Source organism: Furipterus horrens, unplaced genomic scaffold, assembly GCF_987537825.1.
Source record: "Furipterus horrens unplaced genomic scaffold, mFurHor1.1.pri manual_scaffold_9, whole genome shotgun sequence".
In the NCBI taxonomy this organism is placed as follows: domain Eukaryota; kingdom Metazoa; phylum Chordata; class Mammalia; order Chiroptera; family Furipteridae; genus Furipterus; species Furipterus horrens.
The window spans coordinates 79,587,497-79,609,160 of NW_028327179.1; the positions used below are offsets into that span (position 1 = coordinate 79,587,497).

Here is a 21,664-nt window from a genome sequence, read left to right on the forward strand (position 1 = left end):
CACTTGAGGAGGCAGGTGGGACAGTCGAGAGGCTGAAGGGCACAGCACTCCCCATGGCACATGCAAACCGCCTAGCACCAAGTGTTCCCAAGGACCCCATTCCTCGGCCAGTGGCCAGTCCCCTGGCGGTCACCCTCTCCAAACAGGCAGCCCCCTGGGATTCTGGCCACAGTGGGCCAGGCCAGTCTGCAGTGATAGCCAAGGCCCAGATTTACAGATGCTGGACAAAGGAAAGTACTGTTCTTGCTAGCGGGAGGTGGTGGGTCTGAGCACGGCACTAATGGCACCCAGGCCTGAATGAAATCCGGATTCTGCTGCTTGCAAACTGCGTGACCACAGCCAGGTCCCTGTGCTTCCCCCAGTGCAGTCTACTCATTGGTGCAACAGGGAGGGAGAAGGTCCAATTGGGGCAAGTGCCCCGGAGAAGCCAGAACACGGGAGCTCCTCTTGTTGGAAGGAAAGCCAGCTCTCCCGCCACGGCCAGCCCCCTGATGGATAGCTGCCTGTTGTCCGCAGCACCCAGCACAGGGCTTGCAGATACGAGCCCCCGCGATGTTTGCTGGATGAACGAATGAGCAGTGATGGGAGGTGTGGTGTGGAAACAGATTTAGATTGTTGGACACAGCAGCTGACACTGGCACAGGCCTTCCCACCTCCGTACCAGGCCCAGCTCTGACAAACACTATTTTTATAGTTTACCCATTTAGTCTCCACAGCAGTTGTAAAGTAACGATGTTACCCATTTCACAGGGGAGAAAACAGAGGCTCAGAGCCATGAAGTCACTTGACCAGTGTGAGAAAGTGGCAGAGCTGGATTGTGTGCAGGCCCTGGGCTCCAGAACCCATTTGCTGGTACAAAGGGGGACCCCCTGGAGAGCAGCCCCTCAGAGGCCATGTAGACCTGACAGTTCCCACAGGGCTGCAGGCCCTGCCCCCAGGGTCTGATTTAGCTGGTCTGGGTGGGCTCCCTTTCAAAGCTGCCCTGGCGCCCATGTGCAGCAGGGGCTGAGAACCCCTGGCCAGCCCATCTCCACTTTCAATGAGGAAACAAACTGTGGTTCAGAGTGGGAGGGCACATGCTCAAGGTCTCCCTGCATGTTTGGGGGTGGGGCTTGAGACCTGAAATGCAGTCCCCTGCCTTGTCTGTCCTGGGCTTTAAGCTCTTGGAAACTGCACTGTCACCCCGGCCCAGCAGCCCACAGGCGCAGATGTGGGCAGGAAGACTGAGGCAGACAGGCACAGGGAAGCGAGAACAGCACGTAGCCAGATGACGCACGGGCCCAGCAATTCCTGACTCACGGCCACCCATCCTGTGACTCCACCTACCACCAATGTCTCCACTCTGGCTCACACCCCACAGCCCACTGCAGCCACCAGTCACTCCCATTTAGAACCAGAAAGCCACAGAGGGAGGAAAAAGCAGTGGGGCCCCACCCAGGGCAGTGTGGGAAACCCAGACAACCCTGAGCCAGGGGTTGGGGGAGGGGGACAACTCCAGGACACGCAGAGGAAGTGACATTAGTGCTGACCCCTGCCCCTCCCTATAGTACCTACACACTCCCAGCCTGTGCTAGCTACCTACCCTGTGGACCACCAGTCTACAGGAGGAAAACTGAGGCCTGCTGACACTATCTGGGCCCCACACCTGGATGAGCATGCCAGGCTTCCCTGTTTCCAGTTCATCTCCCTGAGGACGTATTACTCCTCTGTCCAAGAACCTTCGATGGTTCCCACTGTCTATGAGGTCTAGTTCTAACTCTTCAGCCTCACATTTAAGGACCCAGGCTGACTCCAACCTATAACCTTTCCCTCCATGTCTGGGCCTCAACCTCTGCATCCCTGCTGTGTGGAGCGCCTCCGTCCTTGTGGCCTGATACACTGGAAGGGAAATGAACATCCACTGAGCAGCCACAGGGGTTCAGGCACTGTTCTCAGGATCTCAGAGACTCCTCACAGATCCTTATGACAGTAGCTCGAAAGGCCCATAGGACAGATGCAGAAGCTGAAGCTCAGATGGGTGATATGTGCAAGGCCCCCGGAGGCTGAGCTGACGTCCCTGAGCTGAGCTCAGGGTGGCACTGACTCTATGTTAAGCATCCAATGTCACAGCGACTTGGGTGTACTCACCTTGGTGTCCAGACTCTCCCTTGGGCCCCTTTTGGTAAGCAGCTGATACCCTGAACTTTGGCCCCTTAGCTGACGCTAAGCTGGGTTTGCGCTGGGGGCCACCCAGCTAGGGGAGGTCTCATGAAACAGAGAAGCAGAGCAGTGTGGGGGCCAAGAGCACTGACTCTGGGGCCAGCTGGTCAGTGCAAAACCCAGTGTAACCACCTGGGGCAGGCTGAGTCACCTCTCTATACCTCAGTTTTCTCCTCTGGAATGGGGACAACAGGAGCAGTGATCTCTTGGGGTCGCTGCAATGACGACCACGAACTTTTGTAGACAAAGTACGAGAGCAGCGCTTCCACAGGGTGCAATGGAAGCATTTGTTGGGTTAAGTATTATTACCCTGTTCCTCCCTGCACCTTAGGCTCAACACCACAACTAAAGGAACATGCAAGGCCTCAGAGCACCTACTAGGAGGGAGGAGGGGGAGTTGAGGGTGGCAGAAGAGCCTGCCCTTCAGCACTGCCCCCTCTCCGTGTCCAGACCACACGGCTGCAAACCTGACCACACACCTGATCAGAGCGAAAGATCTACAATGCTCTACTTCCCAGCTCCTGGGACGAGGGAGCAGGGAGGAAGGAGAAGGGAGGGCTCCTTCCTGCCAGCTTTGTGCCTGTGTTGTCAGAGATGGGATGACCCAGAGAGGGGCCATGCCAGCATCATCCCGTCTCCCATGGGAAAGCCACCCATGTATCTCTCTCCCTGCTTGGGGTTTCATCATAGACAAAGTGCCCTTGGCCGGGCTGGAGACAAACATGTCTGGGATATGTGACAGGAGTCTGGGCAGTTAATTCTAAATCTGGTTGTCTTGATAGGCTACAAAATTCAAAATTCATCTCCCCTAAACCCTTTTCCCCAGGGGATGCTCACAGCTGGGCAGAGCTTCTTCTTCTGCCCTTTCTTTCTATAGGTGAGGCCCAGAGTGGATGAGTCACTTGCCCAAAGGACCAGTAAGCTTGTGGTGGATGCTAGACCAAAAACCCTGGTTTCTGGGCTCCCAGGCCTAGCCCCACTACGAGGTTTCTCTTTTCAGGCCCCTAAAGGTGACTGACTGTCTGGGAGAAGATAAGTCACCAGTATGTGTGGGGCGAGGAATGGGCGTGGGCCCAGAGCTTCCACCTACAGGAGGGGGTCAGAACAGGTCAGAGCCAGGGCAGCCCAGAGCTGAGGTCCAGCTTCCTCTCTCAAGAGGGCATGATTCCTGGCAGCAGATCCCACGGGAAAGAGTAGAAGCACCACCCTTGGGGACATAGGGTGGGACAGGGGTGCCTGGGCAGGGTTTCCTGCTGTGGGGGCGGTGGCCACTTACTGAGGCTGAGTGACCTGTGTGACTGTGGCCCTGGGGCCAGGCCAGCATTGGGTTTCACCTCATCCCTGGCTCGGACCCAGGCCACCCTGAGTCCCATCCTCCAGGCCTGCCCTGGCTTCCTGTCCCACAGGCTCCACCCAGCCCAGCAGATAGGGAGGGCCCTGTGGAGGCTGCCTCAGAAGTGCCAAAGTTTTCTGGAGCGGGAGTGGGCAGGCTGCCCTGGCCTGCTTGGTGACCTTTGGCCTCTGACCTCTAGACCTCCAGCTATTTGTTTTCCAACAAGAGGCCTTGACAGAAGTAGCACTGGCATTTTTTCCTAGGAGCTCACAACTCTAGCCACGGCTGAGCAGGGCTCAGCCCTCCACCCTCCACGATCAGTCGGATCGCCGCCTCCCCAGCTCCGGTCAGAAGGGCAGTATCATTTCTGAGCCATGTCGACAGGACTAGGACAAGGGGAGAAGCTGACGTGGAACAAAATTCAGGCCTCCAAGGCAGAACTCGCTAGGGATCAAAGATGAGCGGCAGCTTGGCACCTCATGCAAGGTGTTGCATCCTAGCCAAGCAGCACAACCCCCACTCTAGGGACGAGCTGATATCAAGCACTCAGAGCAAGACCCCTTCAGCCCACCCCAGCTTTCTGTGCCTGGATCCTTAAAGTGCCAGGGGTCTGGGTGAGGTGGAAGCTCGGCCCACCACGCTGTGGGGCCACCCATGGTCCCCGGGTGAACCCAGCTCATTCTCTGTGCCTCGGGAACTGGGGGTTCACCTGACCATCAGTGGGGATACACTGGGAGTGGAGAGTTTGGTGGCCTGGCCCAGTGAGGGGGAGAGGTATGAACAGAGGCCCTGAGACCCCACTCTCACCCCTCCTGGTTTCCTAGGGCACAGGCTATAGGAGGTTGTGGCATCTCGGGTCTCTCTGAAAGCTGCTCTGCAAACAGGTATCTCAGAAAGCCAATAGGCCAGGGAGAGGAGGACCCTTTCAGCCGTCAGTGCGTCCACCATGGACAAAGCCTCTTATAGCTCAGTTTGGGGGAGGAGTGCAGATGGGAGGTGGTTTGGGACTGAATGGGCTGGCCTTGCCTGAGATCACCCCAGGGACAGGGACAGGGACAGTGTTGGGATCTAGGTCTCCTGCCTGTATCATGGGCAGCTCAAGGTCCTTCCCCTGAAGGCCATCAGCCAAGCTCACTGCAGTCCTTGGGCAGTCACAGGGCACACCTGTCCATACCTGTCCATGATACACCAATCAAACATGCCCTACTGGGGCTGTCTGCAGATTCAGCTTGATGCTCTGCTCGGAGGCAGCGAAGCTTGAGAGGGATGCAGTCAGCAAGGCTAAATGCCTAAGGTCTGTGGGTCTGCAGTGAGCAGAGTGGGAGACAGAAGCCAGACTTCAGCCCTGCTGCGCAGCCAGGGCACCTGTTCCCAAGAAGAGTTTCTAAGACAGTCATGTGCGGTATTGAGTCTCTTGACCCTGGGGGCATGCAAACCAAGTCCAGGACACAGAAGCCTAGGCCCCATTCTGGGACTCTCACCTAGCAGCTTTTTAGCCACCCCAGGCCAGAATCCACATTTAGTTTTGAGTGGCAGGATGGCTGGCCTATGTCCCCAGCTCAACAACTGGCCACTCTATCTCCACCCCCTTTCTGCATAGGAGTTTCCCAGCTCTAACAGCCTTGAGCTCATGAGCTCATAGGGCCCTTCCAGGTTGAACACCCTCAAAGTCTATCGCAAGAGAGACAAGGTCTTTCAATGCTCTCTGTGGCCCTGATGCTAGCTCTCTGTACCCCTCACCCTGGGTATCTGGTGTGCTCAGACACCAGCCCAACTGGGGAAAAGTATGCCTAAGCTTCCCAAGAACCCAGGGCAGCCTGTGGGGCTTGTTGAAACCTGATCCCCACCCAATGGCTGCCCGTCTCCTGGGTCTCACCTAAGCCTGGACCCTCAGCCCACCTGGAGATGCTGTTTGATGTCTGCTTGGCGGTGAGCATCTCCAGGGCCAGGGATGTGTCTTTTACTGAGCACAGGCCTGGCTCAGACTTGGCTGCCGAGAAGTGTTTGTCAAAGAAGGGGAGAGGGAAGAAGCGTGAAGGGAGGGGGACAAACAGACACATGGATGCACACGGGCTCTCAGATGCATGGCCCACAAAGGCTGCTACAGCCATCCTCCTCCTCCAGGCCCCAGGGGCCATTGTGCCCTGTATAGCTAAGCCATCTCATACAGGTCAGGTAAACCTGCAGGAAGGCGGAAGGAAGCCCTACCTTTTCCGCTGAGGTTCTGCTGCTCAGATGGGCTTCGAGAAGGCCCCTAACCCCTAGGTGTCTCTGCACTCTGCCCATATCTGCTTTGGAAGGCTGGCTGCAGCCCCCACCTCTCTGGAGAAAGGGGACCCTAGCCCCAGCTGCTCAGTCTACAGTGGACTCACCCTTGCCTGTTGTCCCCTGTCCAGTTCTGAGGCTTCACCCTCCGGAAATGCTTTATGACTAGGGTCTTTGCTCTGTGAAAAATGCTCATGCCCATCCAACAGGAGGAAATTATGTCACAGGTATGGGGGTTCCACAGAAGTTCTGGAAGCACTGTGTTCTGACTACTCCCCTGCCCACCTCAGGTCCTGGCACACAGTAGGTAGGCGCTGGATCTGTTGAATTAACCAGTGGCTTGCCGGATGCACTTGGGGAGGCCTGACTTGGGCTCTGCCGCTGAGGGGCCAGGACTCAGCAGCCACTCCAGGGGACACGACACACAGTGACCATGTCCACACGTGCCCCTCTCTCTGGCCAGGGCTCTGCCTCTTCGAGCTTCTCCTGGACAGAGAGTGCCTGCCCTCTCTGTTTCAGGGCTGGGAGGGTTCTCTGTAGTCAGCAAATCTAATACCTTTTCTTGACAGATGGAGGTGGGGGAAATTGAGGGCGGGCAGAGGATCAGAGCAGGGCCATTCCCAGGCTAGGCCTCCTCACACCAAACCCAGAGGCCTAAAAACTGCAGGACCTGACTCAGGGCTGTCCTCTGTCCCGGGGATCCTTATGTCCACCACCCACACAAGTGCAGCCCCTTGCCCTGGCTCCATGTCTTTGCCACCTGGCTGCAGCCACCTGAACTGCTTACTTAAAAACAAGCAGGGAAAGTGGCCACATGACTGGCTAAGGTTTCCTAGACCAGGGACACACAGATACACACACGCACACACACACACACGCAAATACGCGCTCGTGCGCGCACACACGCACATGCACACGCGCACACGCACACGCGCGCGCACACACATCACGCGCGCGCGCACACACACGCCCGCACACACACGCACATACGCGCGCGTGCGCGCACACATGCACACGCACACGCACACGCACACCATGCGCAGCCACTCACTGCAGGTCAGGTCGTCATGTGGCCCAGAAGGGCAGGGACTGGGCCAGCTCAGGTTTCATGTCTCTGAAGGACAGGTGACTGGCCTGCCTTTCCTCACCCAAAAGAATGCCTTCTCCAAACACTTGTTTTCTGCTTCCTGGAGGTGCCAGGGACATGCTGGATGGGAATCGAGGGGGGTGGGGGAGAAGCACACACCTCCTGGCCCTCTGTCCGGTGCTTTCCTTCTGCCCGCCCTCCCAACCCAGAGGGCAGTTACCTGCTGGGAAACTGTGGAGGCCCAGCGGCTGTGACGGCAGGGAGAATCGCAGAGCTGGTGCTTGGATGTGGGGCAGGCGGGGAGCTGAGGCTTTGTCTCTGAGTGAGACAGGGACAGACCTGTCAAGACCTCATACCCGGAATGGGGGTTTTACAGCTGAACACCACGGCCCGGCCCTGGGGGCGTCCAGGGGATGAGAAAGGGTGGGGAAGGGGGCTTCATCCAACTTCGCAGGAACAGGTTTGCCTTTGGTCTGATGTCTGAGAAAGGTCTGTGGGCCAGGGTCTTGAGGACTCTTCTAGCTTTGGGGGGCAGGGGAAGGGTTGTGCCTCAGATGCCTCCACAAAATGGCAGGCCTGTCATCACAGCCCGGACTGAGACTGGCCCACTCAGGGAGAAGCACGCCACATATCGTGACAGGCAGGGCTGAGACCTGCCCGGTTCCAGGGGACCACTGCCACCAGTTCTATGGGGGTCTGAACCGGCTTCCATCCTGCCCTGGCTTCAGGCCTGATCCCTAGGACCCTAGCAGCACAGCGATTCACTGCAGAGGCACCGCGGGCAGTCCTCAGAGAAATGAGGGGCATGGCCAAGAGTTCTCAAATAAAAACCAGTTCCAGCCAGGCCTCTGCTAGCTCCTTCTTCTTACGTTATCTCATTAAATTCTCACCACAACCCAACGAGGTAGGTAATGTTGTCACCCCATTTTATGGATGAGAGATCAGCAACCTGAAGGCCACAGGGTCGGTGAGGGGTGGGTCAGGATCTGCACCCACAAAGTCCACCTCATCCACATTCGTAACCAGTGCCCAGTGCGCAGGCCCCTGCGCAGGCCCATCCTCTACAGAGCTCTCGGCCAGGCTTCCAAAGGCTAGACCCAGGTTCTCCAGGGACACACACACAGCAACCCCACCTCCCATCCTCCATCTGTCCCATGTAGCCCACGCACACTGGAAAGCCCCTGCACGTGGTTTCTGTGAAGGGCTCTAGGGTGGAAGAGGAAGAGGTGGAGAAATAAGGGAGAAGAAAATGTGGGAAAGGGGCGAGCATAGGGTACAAACAGAGAGAGAGAGAGAGAGAGAGAGAGAGAGAGCTATGGTGGGGTGAGAGAGGGTGGAGAGACAGGAGAAAAACAGAACTAGAAGAGCAAGAGGGAAGGAGAAATAGAGAAAGATGGGAGGTGACCCTGGGAAAAAGGGAAGGAAAGAAGGAGGGGGGACAGGAGGAAGGGAAGAAGCAAAGCCAGAGAGCAGAGGCAAACAGAAGGGGAAGAAGGAGCAGCTGGGTGAGAGAAGGAAGGAAGGAGAGGAGACAGGAGGAGAGGAGAAGGGAAATGATCTATAGGGAAGGGGCGGGGGATGAAGGAAGCAGGAACAAAGGAGAAAGACAGACAGGCAGGGGGTGTGGGGGAAGGAGAGGGCCTTGGCAAACCGAGAGAGATAGAGACAGACAGACAGACAGAGACAGACAGACACAGAGACAGACAGAGAGAAAGGCATACGCGCCCACCTAACATTAAATACCTAACAAGAGATGACAAATCAAATGGGAATTACTGCGGTAAAAACATAATTAGAAACTTGATTGAAGTTAAACAGGATTTACACAACACTGCAAATTAACTTTACACGGAAACTATTCACTGGGAAGGCAATGAAAAGCCATTTCGTCAGTAATCTATATTTAAACGATAGGCACAATGGAGCCTTCTGACGAGGAACTTGCCGCCTTCAACCTAAGGGAACGCCAGAGGCCAGGGGAGAACAGAGGGCAGTGGCTACTCCACGAGGAAGTGGGCGGGGTCCAGGACAGGACCTCCGGGCCTGCTAATGGGAGGTGGGGGTGGGTAGGCACAGGAAGCCAGATCAGATTCTGGAATAGGTTTCACCCTTAACTTGCTGTGTGGCCATGGCCAAGTTTCCTACCCTCTGTGGCCCTCTGTTTCGTCATCTACAAAATGAGGAAGCTGGAGAGGTGGTTTCCATGAAGGTGCCTGCGAGTGTGGATCCTGCAGAAGAGCCCAGGAGATGGTGCAGGGCAGCGGTAAGAGTGCTTGGGATTCGGACCGACCTGGTTCACAGCTCTACCCGGCCACTTATTAGCTGTGGCATCATGCCAGCTTCTTCCTCTCTGGCCCTGATTTACCCATCTGGTCAGTGGGGATAAGTCCACTCCTGCCCAGGCAGTGGGAGGGTTTAGAGAGAGATTGGGTGAGGACAGGCTTAAGGAAAAGGGAGTCTCAGGCACAGGATTACTTGTCTCATCTGCCTGGCACACTAATTAGATTACCCATGGCAGCCTGCCCTGGAGCCATGCTTCATCAGAGTGGCTTCCCATGGCTCCCCAGTCCCTGAAGCAGAGTCAGAGGCACATATCCTTGGGGGACTGGAGGGTCAGAAAGCCCTTGCTGGGCTCCACGCTGTCCTCAGTGTGGAGAAGTCCCCCAAGCCTTTGCCACATCCCAGCCCCATCAGGCCGCTTGGGCCCTGGGGCTGGACTGTGCCTACAAGCCCCTGGCGGTCTGCATGCTCTTCTCTACCTCCCATCCCACCTGGAGCACCACGTTGAGCACCTGCCCATCCTCAAGGCTCATTCAGGGACAGCGGTTCCCCTCTGCAGCCTCCCCTGACTGAGCCGCGGCCACTCTCTCCACTGAGAGCTGAGTGCTCTGTAGGAAACGCCACAGCCACACAAGTATGGGTGCCACCCCCCCCCACCCCAACACACACACCAAAGGCAGTGAGCTTGGCTGCTCTTCATGGTGAATGCTAGCAGGCAGCTCTGACACACAATCATAGTCCAGAAGTTTCCCGTTTCTTTAAGATAAAGGATATCCAGGCAGTGCCTGGAGATTGAATAAGAAGGTGTTGGGTGGCCTTTCCCCTGCAGGCAGCTACCCTTTGGAACCCAGTGTTTTTCACAAGCACTCCAGACAAGGGGGAGGTCTCAGGGACCCATGAGCTCCAGAGGGGAGGAAGGAAGTCAGGAGGGGTAGGTGAAGCTTCTCAAAAGAAAGTGCAAAGTATGTGCACATTGTGTTACAGAAACAGGGGTGTTCCAAAAACCCCTGAGTTTGCGGCTGGGGGGTGGGGAGAAGGAAGCAGCTTTTAGAAAGCTTCCACATGCCTGAGGCTGGTGGCTAGTGTCTTTTTTATGCAAAATGGCTTTAATGCATCCAAAGCCTCAGGTAGATGGGAGGGGTCTTGGACCAGGGGACGGTATGAAGGAAGCACACAGAGCCTGCATGAGGTTCTGTGAATGGTCAGAACTGGTTACCGCACCCACTGCATCAGAGGACGCAGTCAGGGATTTAAAAATAAGTGGCAGACATTTTCAGCGAGGCGGACTGTGCGGATTAAACTGGGGACGGGCTGACTATGCGGATTTAACTGGGACTGACGATGCAGTGTTAAGGAAGGGACGTACCTTGCTGCTTTGAAAAAGAAGAATCTCCATGTGGATTACAAAAGCACTAACTATACAGTTTACAAGGAGGCTGAGAATCCACGAGGTTCTGGATTAAAAGCCGGTGGACCCCATGACACAGACGAGGCCTCCCCAGTCAGGACTGAATGATTGGCAGCTACCGGTAAAGCTGAACTGTGTTTGGAAAGTAGGGAAACGGCATCTCTAAGTTTTCTAAAACTAGCTTGGTTTGGTAGGGGGAAGGCAAGGATATGTGTTTATGGGTGTTTTAAAGAACATAAGACTTAACAACGGAAATCCGCAAATAGCTAAATCTATATAACTGCTAAATAAATAATTCTTTTTCTTTTCACTAAACTCTGGTATTGAGAGTTATAATTTTGGCGGCGGGCAATCGGGCCCCTAACTAAAGAGCCCGTGGGTTCTGTTTCAATTGGAGCGGCCCAGGGGTTCTGTAACAATTGGGGCAAGAGGTTCATTCAGTTCAGCCCGAGGAGCGCCCACCAGCGTGGGCATGGGAAAATACACAGCTCAGCCAGGCACCCATGGGCCTTGGTCTCTGTGTGGCCAGGTGCAGAGGGGGAAGCTGGTCTGGCCCCTTCTCCCTCTCTACCACCTCTCTCCACACGTGCCTCATTTATTGAGGCTTCTGAGCTTTCGTCGATGCTGTTCGCTCTGCCGGATGCGCCGCCTTCCCTCTTTGCCAGCAAAATCTTCTTCATCCACAAAGAGCCCGCTGTCTCAGCTCTCCTCCTCCCTTCCTCTCTGGCTGCCCCTTTCCATCTGCTTACTACCCCCACCCCATCTTCTCTCCCTCCAGGGGCTGGATGTTGGTGACACAGACTCAGGCTGTGATCTGTTCCATCTCCACTGCCTCCCGAGGTGACCTCATGGCTTGCAACACTATCTATACATGACAGCTGCCCCGTATATATCTCCGGTCGAGACACACTCTGCCTCCCAGACACCCTCATCGATCCAATAGCCGACTCAACCTTTTCACTTGACAGTCTCAAAGCCACCTCAAACTTAAGTCTGAAAACAACTCCTCGGCTTCCTTCAGCCCTCCCCTGCTGTCGTCCTCGGCTGAGTAAATGACCATCTCTGCTCCCCAGTGGTTCCTGTCTCAAATCCAAGAGCCTCCCTCGACTCTCCCACTCTTCTCTCATCGTCTGCCTCTAATCGACCCACAAGCTTGTCTGCAAAGCCTTTACAATACGTTCAGACTCTGATGGATTCCCATGTCTTCCCCTACTACCCCTAGTCACCACCAGCCCTCCCTGGGTGTGATCCATAGCTTTCAAGCCATCTCCGGGCTCCACTCTACATGAGTGGGTCCCCCAGGATCCCTCTGCCTTCTCCTCCTACCCCTCACTTCACTCCAGCCACATGACTTCTCTGCTATATCCTTGAACACCCCAAGTGCACTCCAGCTCCCTCCCTTCTTGCATCCAGGTCTCTGTTCAAACGCCACCTTGTCAGAGGCCTTCCTTGACCATCCTTTGTCAAAGAACACTTTGGTCCACACTGTAGACTTGTTACTTTACTTGCCTAACTTCCCTTCTTAAAAGTTAGCATCACTTGACAAATATCCTATTTGGGGTATTTATTGTCCATGCCATGAGGAAAGGGAATTTTGTCAGTTTCACTTCCTGCCGTGTCTCCAAAACATCCAGCAGTTCCCAGCAAGGAGACTTTCTCAGTAAACATTTGGGGCATGAATAAATGAACAATGCCTCTTCCCCTGGGAAGTCTTCCCTGAATGCCTGCCTGCAAAGCCAGCACATGGCCCCTTCCCTGTGCAGGCACAGACACTTACACAAGCCTTGAGCACTGAAGTCATGGAACTGGGTCTGGCTCTGGAATCCTGTGTCCCCCTCCATCGCAGATTGCACCTTTTCAGGGCAGAGCTGGGTCTGATCCCTCTTTAAAATCCAGCCCTTAGGGTAGGCCTGGCCTGGTGTTAAGAGCAGTGAGTGTTTGATGTGTGAATCTGTGAGTAAATGGATGGTTGGAAGAATGGGCGGATGGGTAGATGAGTAGATGAATGAATGAGTGAGTAAATGGAAGAGTGACTGAATGGGAGGGTTGGACAGATGGCTAGATGGGTAGGTGAGTGGATAAATGATGAGTGGATGGACAGGTCCACCACAGGCAGAAAATAAAGACCAGTGGCTGCTTGGGATCAATAGGTGGAGGATGGGCCAGCCCAGTGTAGTGTAGTGAAAGCATAGAGAGCTGATATGGCAGATGGGAGACAGCCGAGCTGCTCTGATGTGGCCAGAGCTTGCTGTAGACCCCTGGCGAGCCCATTAACGTCCCCGAGCCTTGGTCGTGTGATCGAAAAATATGGATAATAATTCTTACGCAGAGCTGCCAGGGAAATCACTTTGGAGTTTCAAAAACTGCCTCAGCCACATCTCCAGTGAGACACCTCTCCAGCCAAGGCTGCTCTAGAAAGTCCTCTCTTCCCAAGCCCTGACTGGTCCTGCTGACCTGGTGGCCTTCATGCTATACTCACAAGGGTGAGGATCCCTGGCTGTGCCCCCAGAGTTCAACCCGGGCCAGGCTGCTAATAAGACTTAACTCCAAATAAAAATTAGGCCAAACCGATTCACAGAATCTTTGAGAACTGGGGGGACCCATTTTAGAGATGGACAAACTGAAGCACAGAAGCATTCCGTGCTAGCCGCACACATGGAATTACAGAGAAGCCCTGCAGCCTGGGTCAGGAAGGGTTTGGAGGACAGACTGACACCTTCGTCCCTGGCCAGATCTCAGGGGAAGAAGGCAGTGTGGCCTGGGCATCAGGCTGTCGGGGGTCTGGTGTTACCTTCCTAGGACTGGCAGCCGACAGATGGACCACGGCTCTTTCCACACCCCTCCCAGCATCAGTCTGATGCCAACGGCGTCTTCCTTGTCCTGGGTACACAGGGAGAGAGACAGACATGTGTGAGCGGCCGGGACGCAGACAGCAGTCCACTGTCTCCCAAACCTGTCCCCCACTGCTCGGCTAACCTTGCTGGCCTCTTGGGCCACTTAAGCACTCCCTGGGATGCCGGATTTACTGCAGTTTGCAGTACTTCAACAAGCAAGCCGACTCCTCCTAGAAGGACTCTTAAAATTTTTAAAAATATGTCTAAGTTTTGTTTCTTCTGGGGCTCAGGGGCTTTGTGTTGTCTTTCTCTTCCTGGTGAGAAAAGCAGAAAGCCATGGCCTTCCTGTGCAGCCCCCAGGCAGGGGGACAAGGAGAAGTTGTCCGGGTATTTTTAGCTGGGCCTGTGAGCCCCTGGCCATGTTCTCCTCTCTGGGCCATGCTTGGCTCCTGGGAATTATCGCTCACGAATGGCAGCCACTTCCAAAGCCACTCTTTGACCTCTGCCTGAATTCTTTCCTCATTATGAATTGCTCACCAGACCTCTGACCAACACTTGGAGCCATTTTATGTATGTGCACACCTCCTTGGCAAAACCAGCTTGCATTCCCCCCTCGTCTCTTCCTGCATGCACGGATAGACTTTTTGCTGACAACTGACAGAGGAGACCCAGAAACAGTTTAAAGTAGAGAAGAGCCCGTCATTACTTATTTGGTTTTCGTCAGACTTTAGGCCTCTCCTGTGCTCTTCATGACTCTTGGTCCTAGCTGAGTTCTAGCTGAGTCCTATCTGTATGATGACTTAATATTTATCTTTATGTCAACTCACCTTTTTTTTTTTTTTTTTTTTTAGCTCCAAGAAATCTGGTCTTGTCCAAAGCAGTCATGTCCATGAAATAATAGGTTTGATATGCTGGCTATATATTTCTAATCTACCTTAATAAAAATTTAACTAAGGAAACAAAAATATATGTTCATTCAGGTACTAATTTTAGAATCTTTTCACAGGTTACCAGAGTTATGAAGGCAGAGCTCTGGCAAGCTCACTATTGTTTATCGACCGTTTTCTTGTATAGAAGGAGAGAGAGAGTCATGGGGAGGGGCAGTTGGTTGACAGGACCCAAGAACTGGTTAGCAAATAAGGCCAAGGGAGCCCAGGGGGTCAGAGTCATGGCGTACTGGAGGTTTTTAATACGGTCCTTTCTTGCCAACCCTGGGCAAGACCATTCTTTTCCCCAGCATGAACTTTGCTGCGAGGATCTGGGCAAATGGGCACGGCCTTGTGAAGAATTTGGTTCCAGGATGGGGTGTGCCAGGCAGGGCTGCAGGCCATGCCGAGGCCTGGGGTCTAAGATGGCACCTCTCCCCAGTGTTCTCTGAGGCTTCCGGTGCCCCTCTGCCCCTTGCCAGGCTGTAGTTGGTCAGCAGGGGCTAGAAGTATAATCCCCTCTAGTTAGATTTGGAAGCATAGGACACATCCCGGGGCTCCACAATCTGAGCTCTTGGTCCTCAGCTCCTGAGGGCTCTCGAGTGGCCTCTGGCTCTCTGTGTGCCTGGGTCTTGCTGGGTGTGCCTTGGGGGGTAGATCCTGGTGATCCCCAGAGGCCCGCCTCGAAAGTCTTGGGCCTTCCTTGGCTTCTCTGACCTCTCCAACTCTGCCCACAGGTTGTAGACCCCGACTGGGCCCCTGGCTGAGTACCCGGGCTGCTTGCCCCTCCTGCTGAGAACAGGATGTGGGGATCAGGAGGTGAAGGAGAGTGTGGGGTCGGGGTGGGGAGTGGCCTCAGGAGCAGACTTCCTGAAGCCAGATCCCTTTACCACAGTCAATTGGGCCCAGGACGGCACAGCTGTGGGTTATAAATGTCCCCGTCAGAGCCCAGGGCAAGAGGCCTGCTGCCAGGGCCCAAGGCACCCACTCCTCTAGGAGCCTCCCCAGACAAGGGCCCCCCGCCTTCCCAAGTGCCCAGCCCTCACGATCTCGGGGCTCTCTTGACTCCTCTCTCTGAGTTTTGAGGCCGAGAGGCCAACACCACAACCCCCTACCCACTCCTCACCCTTCCAGGTGCGAATGCTGTGCTTCCAGCTACCTCGAGAGCTCTGAGGGCAAGGGCCATCCTGGGCCTCCACCCGGCACCAAACCCAGGGCTTGGCGCACAGCCAGCCACCCTGGTGACAGCCTCAGGGGCAACAGTTGCAACTCAGCAGCCTGCTTCCCACGGCCCCAACGGCCCCCTGTGCCTGCCCACTGGGGCACACACAGGTTAGGGCAGTGGGCAGGAGGAGGGGGACAGAGCTCTAGCTCACAGTGCAGGGACAGGGACCCCCCACACACCTTGGGTCTCCTTCAGGAGATCTCCTCTGAGAGTCCCACTCTCCTTGCCTGCCCTCCTCCGAGGTTCCTCGACTTGCGCTGTGGGGTGTGGACTGCAGTATGGGGGTGCTCAGAGGCAGGCCTGCACATAACATGGCTGTCTACAGGGAGAGAAGTTAGGTCCCTCCAGCCCCGAGGCCCAGGCCCTCCTCCTGCTGGGGCAAAAAGCAGGCAGGAAAGAGCCAGCCTACAAATGCACTAATGGTAACAGAAAATAAGCAAGGGGTGGTCCAGGTGGGCAGGGCCCGAAGCTTACACTACTTTGGAGGTCCTCTGTAGAACTATCCATAAAATTACAAACACATATTTAGAATGAGAAAATAAATGACAACAAATTCCCAGAGCCTTAGCAATCCAGGCCCCTTTAAACTGTTACCAGAAATGCTTACAGAGATGTACCTCATAGCAACCTGGTGCCCTCCCACCTAGAACCCTCTACAGCTGCCAGAGAAATTCCCACCTTCACTGGCACAGTGCAGGGGAGGGGCTTGGAGGCTGAAGCTCCATGGGTGCCCCAATACGTCCACCTCTAATCAATAAGAGTTTTAAAACTGATGACAAGAATAGTACCTAACATTAATGGATCTTTATCTGGTACCGTCTGCAGCACTTTACGTGAATCAGCTCATTTAATCTAACCACAACCTATCAGGTAGGTACTATACCCATTTGAACAGATGAAAATACAGACACAGAAAGGTTAAGAAAGCAGCCCAAGGTCACACAGCTAGGCTATGAACCCAGGTAGCCTGGCCTTGGTGCCGTTGGGGGCTCAGCCATTGCTCCTTGCTACTGCTCTGGAGGGCCCAGGAGAGCTTTCCCTCCCTTGGAGGCTCCAACAGCAGCAGCCACCAAGGGCAGACACGCAGGTAAGCCCTGTTCTGGTTAAACCATTCCTCCATTCCACACGAATGCTTACACACTGGCACCAAGATCCCGATAGTATACGGCCTTCTGCTTGCCTTACTCTGCACAGGGCATGCTGGGGTGCTCTCTACGGGCAGAAATAGGCATCAACTGGGCCAACCCAAAAGGGACCCCAGGTGGGGGGAGGGGGAGGGGCTTGCTGAAGCTCATGCAGCTTGCTGTCCAATTCTCATTTTACAGATAAGAAAAGGGTGGTTTGGAGAGGTGACTTGTCAAGGGTCACCCAGCAAGTGGTGACACCATGTGAGGTCTGAGGCTGGCCTCTGTAGGGGCGGGGCAGGTCACCAGCAGCCTGGGGGTGACCAAGGCCGGGTGCTGGTGGGCCAGGCTGGCCAGACCTCGGAGGGAGGAGGCACCCTGCCTTTTGGCCTCCTCGGAACAGCGCCTTTGTTTTCTCTCTTTGTTTTCCATCTGCCCAGCCCCCGCGGCCTTCCAGGCTTCCCCCGATTGTGTGCAGGGCGATAAAAGGGCGAATGAGCGGGAGATCTCTGGCGGCAGTGGGGTCACCTCGCACAGACACGGTGGCGGCGGGTGGGTGGCCGAGGGGGGCCCTGGGCGGGTTATCAGTTCACCACCAGCTGCATTGAGCGCTTCTCTGAGGGGCGCTTTGCACAAGGCCCTTAGACTCCTTCCAGGGTTGCATGACAGTCTCCCATTTACAGAGAAGGAGTCTGAAGTTCCAGAAAGTGCAGCCAGGCCCAGAACCCTAGCCTCTGATCTCTCTGGCTGTCTAGGTGACACCTGGCCTAGTCAAAGCCATTTTCCCTCTACATCTGGAACTGGCTGTTTTCAGACTGTTCAGGAAGACACAGAGAAAAGGGTCAGCCAGGGTCTCGAACACCAATGCCTGGGGAGCTGGGCCAGCCCAGGAGTGGCCGTGAAGTCACTCATCTGCACCGCATCACGTGGGGTGAGATGGAACAGTCTGACCTCCTGGATTCCCTAAAACACAGACCCATTGAAATGGTTTCTGAAGGCAAATGATTGATTCCCTTGTGGTGGGCTAATTCCTACTGATTGCAGGGCTGGGGAGAGAAGGGCATGACCCAGGGGCACTGTTGGCCTGGCTATGGGATGGTGCAGTGGTGACCTACAGGCCAGGCCAGGGACTGGCCAATCCTGCCCTCAGGTCCCTGCTGCCGACGCCTGGTCTCCTGACCTGATGTTCTCTGACCTTCCCTAAGTGTGTCCCCAACTTCAGTTACTAGATACTGTAAGCCACATCCTGTGTTCCCTCTAAATTATTTACACATTGTTATTTAAATCACTTTGAACCAATCACTTTCTTTTTACTTAACCAAAGCAATATCGTCTGCAAAATTGCAGATGTGAGGTATTGATTACATATTTTTTCCAATTCAGATGAAAATCCATCCTATTAAGATCTGGAGTTCACATCCTTGTGCATGTCCTCACAGTCCACAGTGCACAAGGCCCGGGGCTGGGCGCAGGCTGGTCCTGGGGAAGCTGGCCTAAGCTGCGGGAGCGAGGCTTGGTGAATGGGGTCAGGGGGCTGTGGAAGCAGAGCCCTGGGCTGGATGGGAAAATGGGAGGAGACTCCGGTTCCTAGAAGGGTCCAAGAGGGTTTGGTTTTTGCCAAGGGCTTAGACTGGGCTACCTCTTTCCTTCACTTGGGCTGGGATTTGGTCCAGATATTTCTCTTGCCGTTACCCCGAACATTCCCCCTGACCACAGCTCCGTACATTGAGAACCAGCACTGGAGGAGTAGCCCAGACGCATGGGTTGGGGGTCTGTCTCTTCCACTGTCTTACTGGAGGGTGGGGTGGGGGGATGCTGGATATCTCTGAGCCTCAGTTTCTCTACATCTGTACAAAAACAGTGAATGAGCCAAAGGTTCCTCCCATATCTGTCAGTCAGACTGCAGTCCTCCAAACCTCGGTGACATGCAGTGCTCCTGGTGACCCCTGAGTCTCAGAAAGACCCTCTAACAACCCAGGGGGACCTCCCTTGACCCTTCCCTCCGACACCTGATTGGGGGCCTTGAGCAGCATCTGAAGGCGAGAAGGGGAGACAGGACCATCCTGTGTGACAGCTATAAAATTAGATAATCAGCCAATCACCAGCAAATTAGCATCCCATCTTAACACAGAACAAATATAGTATTTATGCAAAAGTTGTTAGGAGTTTCTCTCTCTTTAATTAGCAGAAATCAACGCAAAATGAATGGTAATTAGGCAGATGATGGATTCGGCAGTACAATTATGCCTGCAGCAGTGCCCGAGTCCTTAAACGCTGCAGTACTCCGAGGAATCAGAGGAGCCTATTTATATAGTTTATTTATAAAACAAAGTTAGCAGGAACAGAGGGGCGAGGCCTGGGCAGTGCTGGGGGCGGGGTCTGGACTGCAGGGGCAGGGCCCTGGGAAGAGAGGGATCTTCAGTGGCCAATAAGTCAGGGGGTTGCTTAGCGCTGGGCTGTGACACTGCACCACCAAGGCCCCCACGTGTCTATTTCAGGCCCCGCTTGTGTCGCTGAGAATGGCCTCCCCGGCAGGAAGTAGGCTGGAGTGGTGCAGAGGGGCTGGAGCCGCTGTTCCAAGCACTCCTGTCTTTCTCTTTCCCTCTCCTGGTCCCCATTCCTCTCTTCTCTGCTGGCCCTGTTTCTTCACTGAGCACTTCTCTATGCTGCACTCGGAGGCATATTCTTCTAGAATATTCTCCCTTTCCTCTGGGCACTCAAAGGGAACCAGGTCTAGGAAGAGCGCACCCAAACAGTGGGATTAATGGTTAAGTTCCAGACCAGTGGAGCCCCTAGTGCAAGTATAGGGGCAGGAGTCCTGAGAGGAGGCGGCCCAAGAGTTGGGTTTTGAAGGATGTGTAGAAGTTTTCTGAGGTGGAAGCAGCAAAAGGACCTGCCTGTGCAAAGGCAGGCAGGTGGCAAATAGCATCCTGAGACTGCAGGAATGAGAGCCTCTGGGGTGTGGAGGCTGGAGAAATGAGCAGGGTCTCATTTCAATGGGTCCTGGATGCGAGGGTTAGGGTTTGGACTTGATCCTAGAAGCCGTGGAAAGGTCTAAACTGAGGGAATGGGGCACCCTTCCCACCCACAGCTCTTTTCTTAGCTTCCCCTCCCCCGGCCCCAGAACCAGGGAAAGGGCCTGGTGGACAGGCCGTTAGAGGCAGCTGGTGCAGCTCAGCAGAGCTTCAGGAGTGGAGCAGGGGGCTAACCTGATTAGGAGGGACAGGAGGTTTGTCTGTGGGGAAGGGAGGCAGGGTAACGGCTCCGAGGGTAAAGGGAAGAGGGGGCTCACTGGGACACTCTTGGGTCTCTTGAGTGAGGGGCCTATCTCCCCTAGAGCAGAGCCCCCTGCCCTGCCCTGCCCTGCTCCTGACTCTGACTGCTGGGGAAGCTTCACCAAGCCTGGGGGCAAGGGAGGCAGCAGTGCCTGGTTGACCCCTCCCTGCCCCCCCTTTCCGGCTCAAACCCCAGTTCTATCATTGCCAAGTGCTGTGACCTTGAAGAGCCACTCCCAGCTCCAGGCCACACATTCTTGTCTCCAAAACAAAGGCTTGAATGAGAATTCCTGAGAGGCAGGGGCAAATTCAGCCCACAGTCCTGTCCCCAGCCCGTATAGTTTTAAGGACATGGGTTATTACAACCTCTGTGACTTTTAGGGGTTCAGGTGAGGCAGGCACTCTGCAGTTTGCCATAGCCCCTGCCCAGCCCTCCTGCCTCACTCCAGCCTCCTTCCCAGGCTGTGTGGTGTGCTGCAGGCAGTGAGTCAAGACCCCTACGTGATGACCACCTAGGTCTTTCCACGTGACCATCTGGGCTTAGCAGACAAAGCTCAGGGGTGGGTCAAGGGGAGCAAAGAGGCTGGTTGGTAGTAAGAGGAGCTTCCTTCCCTGTCAGACAGACAGGAACACAAAGGCTGCACCCCGGGCCTGGAGAGCGTCTGGTCTCAGCACCAGCAGCTCTTCTGAGCCCTTGACTCAGGCTGCCCATCTCTAAAGTGGGAACAAAAACGCCTGCCCACCCAAGCCCTGGGGTCATTAGAAAGGTCAAACAAGGCCTTGCTCCTCACAGTGAGTGATCTGAAAGGCAAAGCACTGCCTAGTGGTTTAGCTAGTCTTGCCTTTGATCCCGGAGGCTGCAAGGATTTCACAAAGGGAACTTTTTCCCACTCCCCAGTGTGGAAGGCTCTAACCTTCTGAACCGCCCCTTTAAAAGAACAGTGTGACAGGCAGCCCCATCAAGGTCTAGAAATGAGAGCGTCTGTCACGCTCAGGATGTGCTCTGAACTTGTAAGGAAGACAAGCACCACTGCTCTGTTCTGTAAGTTGTGCTCCTGCCTTAGGCCAGAATCAATAAAAATCTCCACTATGATTGTTTCGCCAGCACAAGGGGCGGGGCCTCTTGCGATGACACCCCACCGCTGGCGGGCACTGCGGGTCTCCCTTTGTCAGGCAGCCTCAGCCCCCCTGCAGGCGGTGGTGACATGTGGGGTGAGGGTGGGGGATGGGTGGTGATGGGGCAGTGGGTGGCTGGTAAAAGGGGCCCTGCAGAAATGCTCTAAGTACCTCTCCAAAGACAACCCTGGTGCTGTTCATCAACTGGTTTTCAGGGCTGTGAAAAATCAATGGCATTTGGGCTGAAAACTCATCATTAGGACAGGAAAAGCTCTGCAGTGGGATTGATTGGTTTAAATATAATAACACAATTTAACAGAGAACTGTGGGGGTGGGGAAAGGACTGGGTCAAACAGAAGAGGGAGCAACAGCTCAAAGGACAGGGAGGCCCAACCCCAGTGCTGCCCTCTGCCCTTCCCAGCCTCATGCACCTCCCCCAAACCTCTTACTCCAGGAGGCCGGGGTGGGCGCGTGCTGTGACCCCGGCGCAAGGTGGCTCAGGTCTGGTTTCAAAATGTCCCTCAACAGCCTTCAGATGGGCCCACAGGCCTGGCTAGTCATTGCTGTGCTGTTCTTGGAAGCGACTTTGGCT

At 54.9% G+C, this 21,664-nt stretch overlaps 1 protein-coding gene and 1 long non-coding RNA gene across 3 annotated transcripts in view; both read right to left on the reverse strand.

Annotated features, from left to right (window-relative positions):
- The window catches only part of LOC150002005 (putative palmitoyltransferase ZDHHC11B), a 123,073-nt gene that overhangs the window by 65,494 nt on the left and 35,915 nt on the right, over positions 1–21,664 (reverse strand). The gene's annotated exons all lie outside the window — the stretch shown is intronic.
- Positions 1–21,664, reverse strand: part of LOC150002007 (uncharacterized) — a 70,633-nt gene that overhangs the window by 35,513 nt on the left and 13,456 nt on the right. For both annotated transcript variants that reach the window (XR_016513069.1, XR_016513070.1), the window contains exon 3: positions 13,364–13,452. This is a non-coding gene — a long non-coding RNA (uncharacterized LOC150002007). The remainder of the gene's footprint in view (positions 1–13,363; positions 13,453–21,664) is intronic.